The sequence below is a fragment of the Varanus komodoensis genome, unplaced genomic scaffold (assembly GCF_004798865.1).
Source record: "Varanus komodoensis strain SLA01 unplaced genomic scaffold, ASM479886v1 scaffold40, whole genome shotgun sequence".
In the NCBI taxonomy this organism is placed as follows: Eukaryota; Metazoa; Chordata; class Lepidosauria; order Squamata; family Varanidae; genus Varanus; species Varanus komodoensis.
The window spans coordinates 8,265,337-8,270,567 of NW_025335942.1; positions in this window are offsets into that span (position 1 = coordinate 8,265,337).

Genomic DNA, 5,231 nt, shown 5'->3' on the forward strand with positions numbered 1-5,231 from the left:
CAAACACTGACCATGGACCATGTGGTTCTCGCTGGTCCATGAAGCATAGAATCCTAGAATAGTGGAGTTGGAAGGAGCCAGGAGGCCATCGAGTCCGGCCCCCTGCTGCTGCAGGGCACCAAGTCACACCATCCCACTCAGGTGGCTGACCAGTTTCGCCTTGAATGTCTCCAGTGTGGGAGAGCCCCCCACCTCTCCAGGCAGTTGGTTCCTCTGTTGTGTTGCTCTGGCAGTGAGGAAGCTCTTCCTGATGTCCAGCCTGAATCTGGGTTGTCGCAACTTGAACTGATTATTCCGTGTCCTGCCCTCTGGCATCAGCCAGAAGAGACCTTGGCCTTCCTCTTTGGGACAGCCTTGGAGGCACCTCTAGAGGGAGATCACGTCCGCCCTCAGTCTTCTCAGCAGAGGGTGCTGTGACCTGTCTGTGTGACATCTGAGGGCAAAAGCTGAAGGATTATGTGGATTCCTGCATGCCACCAGGCTGGAGTGATGAGGAAACTTCCTGCAGTGACTTTCTGTTTTTATGGGTCATGCAAGAGGTGAATGGTACCCAATTCACCCCTTCCCATGCATGGGCCTGAACACACACCTGTTTCCTACGCCTGGCACAGTGAGCCATGAGAAGCTGCCCGTGTGTGAGACAGAGGGCAGGACGAAGGAACAGGCAAAAGCTTCCAAGGTCCACTGAGATATGGATTCACGGAAATACTGGGACCAGGGGGAGGGCTGCTCCGCAGGGCTGGAGCTGTCCATGGTGCTGCCCCAGCTCCGCTTTTCCGGCATCTCTGTTCTCCTGCTGTGCATTCCCCACCACACCTTGAGTTGTGGACGGAAGAGACTGTGACGGCCTTTGGTGTGCTAGAAATAAAGACGTAAAAAAGTTTTCCTGCCTCTGGCACTCAACATGAACCTGGAAATTTCCTCTCCCGGTTACAGCTTATCCTCTTCTCTTCACAGGTCCGACTTCTATCGGCATTCGCTAAATTCAGGAAACTCATAAGCCTCTGGGTTTTAGATGTCTTTTATTTCAAATGTCCTTTGATTTACAAATGCATGTATCCCCTGTACACTTAAGGAATCTGGTGACTACGCAGAAGTATCACATAGAAGCTACACCCAAGTTGGTAGCAGAGGGTTGTTTTTGGAGATTCAACTGATGTCTTTGCTGTTACAACAGGCTCTTTAAAAGATAAAAGGTACCAGCATTCTCAAATCTTAGATGATTGTGCAGTGCTCACACACGTGGCCAGCAGTACTTCTGTTTTATGCTTTGAGAATTTCCCACTAACATCCTTTACACACTGAGGCACTAACATCGAAGAAGCTGCTCACGGTTCAAATGGCACTGTTGTCTCCGTAGAATAGATTGTGTTTCTAACAGGCATTTCAAACAATGCTGAAAGCAAGCACGTTCACAGTCCACAATATCACAACCACCGTATTGGGCTGCTGTGATGTCAACTGCCCCTGTAGTCTAGCGGCTCCAATCTTGGCAAAAACAACCCACACATAAAAGCAACCTTCCGTGGGCAGACTGTGTCCACCAAGGGAGGCCCACGAGGGACTCTCCCCCTGGCCCAGGGCTCCATTAGCTTCAAGCGTTGCCCCGTCTTCATGGCCATGGGCCCCATCTACTTAAGCAGACCTTGCCATGACCCCCAGCCAGAAACACTGACAGAGAAGGGGGGGGGGGGGGACAGGGGACCAAGGATGGCTGTTCTCAAAGACCTGTCCGAGGTCCTGAGGAGCTTCCCGCTGTTCTCCACCACCACTGCTTCTTGGCTGTCCTTCCCAGCAGCCCAAGAATTCTTGCTGGACTGTCTGCACCCCTCCTGTGGGCATGGCTGCACCATGGACGGACAGCTATCATTCACCGTTTGTTCGAAGGTGTGTCTCCTGCACGCCGCATCACACAAGTTGTGCCCCATCCCACACACACCTTGCTGAGCTACCAGCAGTGCTTATCAGGGAATTAAGGGCTGTTCTTCCATGCCAAGAAATGGAGACCGCCGCTACACGGGTGTACAAAGCATCCGCATCACTCTCATCTGTGCTGCCGCAGACACCCTCTGCCATGGTTTTGCACCCGGTTCTTGCAACTCAAAGGAATAATCGGCATATGATAGCCAGAACAAACAGGTCTTCCAGCAGTTTCCCCCTTGGTCACCAGCTGATGGCAGCACGAAAGCTGAATCGGGTTCTCAGCCCAAGAGGCACAGTTACTTTTCTGTCCTTCGCATGATTCAAGCCCTAACTAATCAGTGCGTAACTGAAGTGTTATTAAACTATGCAGGACATTCATCTCTAGGCATTCATCAACCCCTTGAAAAATGCCACACCTTGCATAGAAGTTCCCAAGGCATCTCCTTGGCTAGATACCCAACTGGAGGGGTCTTGGTTCGATCCAGCAAAGCAAGTCGTGTGTACTGATGGGTTTCTGGGCCTGCTGACACAGAGCTGCATCCCTTGGGTGTGGGGCCCAGACCACTTCTTGCTGTGCCCCACAGCACTCGACTAGCAAGCTGGGCTATCCAGCAGCCACTGCCATGCCACCCACCTGAGCAGCACCTGGACCATCCAGGGACGGCCTCAAGGTGAGACAAGGACACAAACCTGCTAGCCAAGAGAACTCTAAACATTGAGTGCCGGAGACTGCAGCTCCTGAGCCAGACACCCCAAGATGCCTACTCACCTGTCCCCTACACATTCCTTATTGCTGGGGGAACCCCGCTAAAGGCGACCAGTGAGGAGGGAACTGATGGGGAGGAGCCAGGGTGCTTGGTGCTGGACATTCTTTACTCTCCAAGAAACTGGCTTCACCTGATGGGCTGTGTTGCCCTCAGGTGATCTGGCAAGTTCTGCGGACTTCCATTCAAGGTTAGGAGAACACGCAGATGTGCCAACAACCTTTCCCAGACTTGCTCTGTCACCCTCTACCCTGCCACACTGGAGCTTTCAACCAAGATGACACTTTAAAATATGAAAGTACCTTGAAACATGTATAAAGACCGGAAAGAAGGTTTGATTTTAAAGATAAACATGGTACACGGGGCAGGAATGCAAATGTTTGAGAACAGACTTCTCCAGATAAATAAGACTCCAACCTCAAACCAACTTTGGGGATGATAAAGGATGAATGGACCCAGGTTCGCCTATTCAGATAAAATCAGTCTCTCATTAGGCCTGGTTTTACTTCAAGCTGGTCCTTGACATATTTACTACCAAGAGGGAATTAGACTAGTGACGACACCAGCCTTCTCCAGCCCATTGCATCCCGGGTCCTTTGGATGATCCCTATCAGCACCAGCCAGGAGGCCCAATGGACTACAACTACCAGGGACAATGGTAGTTGTAGTCCCAAACGCCTAAAGAGTGCTGAATTGGGGAATACTGAATAGGTCGACACATTAAGAGAATATAAATCAATATACTGCCAAAACACCCCCTTGTTGGTGAATGAAAATGTGTGATTTATCTACTACATGGGTCCTCAAACTACGGCCTGCGGGCCGGGTCTGGCCCACCGTGCCCTTCAACCGGCCCACCTCAGGCGTTTGGATCCACCGCCGCCCGCCTCACCCCGCACGCAGGAGGTGGCGGCTTCCTCGCCCAGAGATCGTTTTGGACTCGCTCGGAGAAAACGCTCTCCAAGCGAGCAAGCTGCCTCCTCGCACGCCCACCACTGCCCCCCATCGCCGCGCGCCTGCCTGTGCCTCACCGTGCCCCTGTGCGCCACCCCCACCCCCTGGCCAGCCCACACGCCCCACTGGCACCGCCTTTCCGGCCCGCGCCCGGCACCGGCACCTTTCAGCTGGCCCCCTGGTGGAAAAGTTTGAGGACCCCGATCTACTACAACAGACTGATCATCATAAGTTATCTTCTAGTCGTCTCCAGATTAGATTACGGTAGCAGTCCCACGTGAGCTCCTCCCTGAAGACAGCAATGGCATTTCAGTCCGTGCAAAATGTCCGGGGGGGAGCCACTCAGTCAGACCATGTTCTGTCGGTCCTGCACCACTATCATCCTTTTTGTTCCGGTGGTGGGGGAGCCAGACAAGGCTTGGGGGGCCACTTGTGACCTACAAGCAGCATTTACTGCTCCTCTGCTGGAAGGTGGCCTAATAGGGTAATCCTATTTTGTATAAACATTTCCTGACCCCTTAGGATCTGAAGATTCAAAAAAAGTATTGGGGATTAGATATCAGAAATCCAGGTTGAGGAATCAGACTCAGAGTGAAAGGCTGTTGCCCCAGCAAGTCTGCTATGGCCCCTGTGCTGTAAACAAAAGCAATTCTGCACATGCTTCCTTATCTGCCATGGTGGTGCAGCATGTCTGGTTACGGAAGCTCAAAGCGCCCCTTCTCTTGCTTGCTGGAATAATCCAGATGCTATTATTTGTAGCATCTGCCCAGAGAGCCTCATGGGCTATGGAGCAGTATACAAATGTAATAAATACATTCAAACGTTGGAAAACAGCCAACCTAAGGAATATAAAGCATTCTCTCACGGAAAGCAGCTGTCCTCGCTGGTATATAGAGGTAGATGGCATCAAACTCTGCTTCATTCACTATTTACCTAACAGTTTCAGATGATCAAGCTTAATTAAGCAGGGAACGTTCACGGGAGGTCACCCTGATTCCCTGGACCTTTCGAGGCAGGTGTCTGGTCCTATCCAGCCAGACAGTCACGGTCTTCAGCAAAAAGGAGAACACCACCTTGTGCTAACAGCTAATCCACATCAGAACCACGAATATTTATACCAAGAATATTTGGCACAAGAATATTTGGATTTGGTAACCAATCCAAAATAAGAGGAGGATGCAGTGGACGGACCAGAACCCATTAGAGTGCAATTACAATACCCAGTTAGGAAAGTTTCACATGTATCCTAGTCTATAAATTGTACAGAAATCAATATATACAGTCTGGGGGTGCATGTGCCCCCTGATGCTGCGAGCCGTCCAGCAGAGCAGCGTGGCCGCGCTTGCCCGCCACCTGGATGTTTTCCGGGACGCGGGGCCTCCCCGTGACACCCTAGCCCTAACCCTAACCCTAACTCTTGCCGAGGGACCCCGTCGAAAGAGCTCGGTCCGACGGGAAGGGAAGAGTCTCCCCACGGACCTGGCGAGGCCGGGAAGACGGGTCGCGGAGCGGCGCCGGCCCCCCGGGACAGCCGCGGCGGGGGGCGGCGGGGGCGCCCGGCCGCAGGTGCCCGGGACCGCCGCGCTGGAG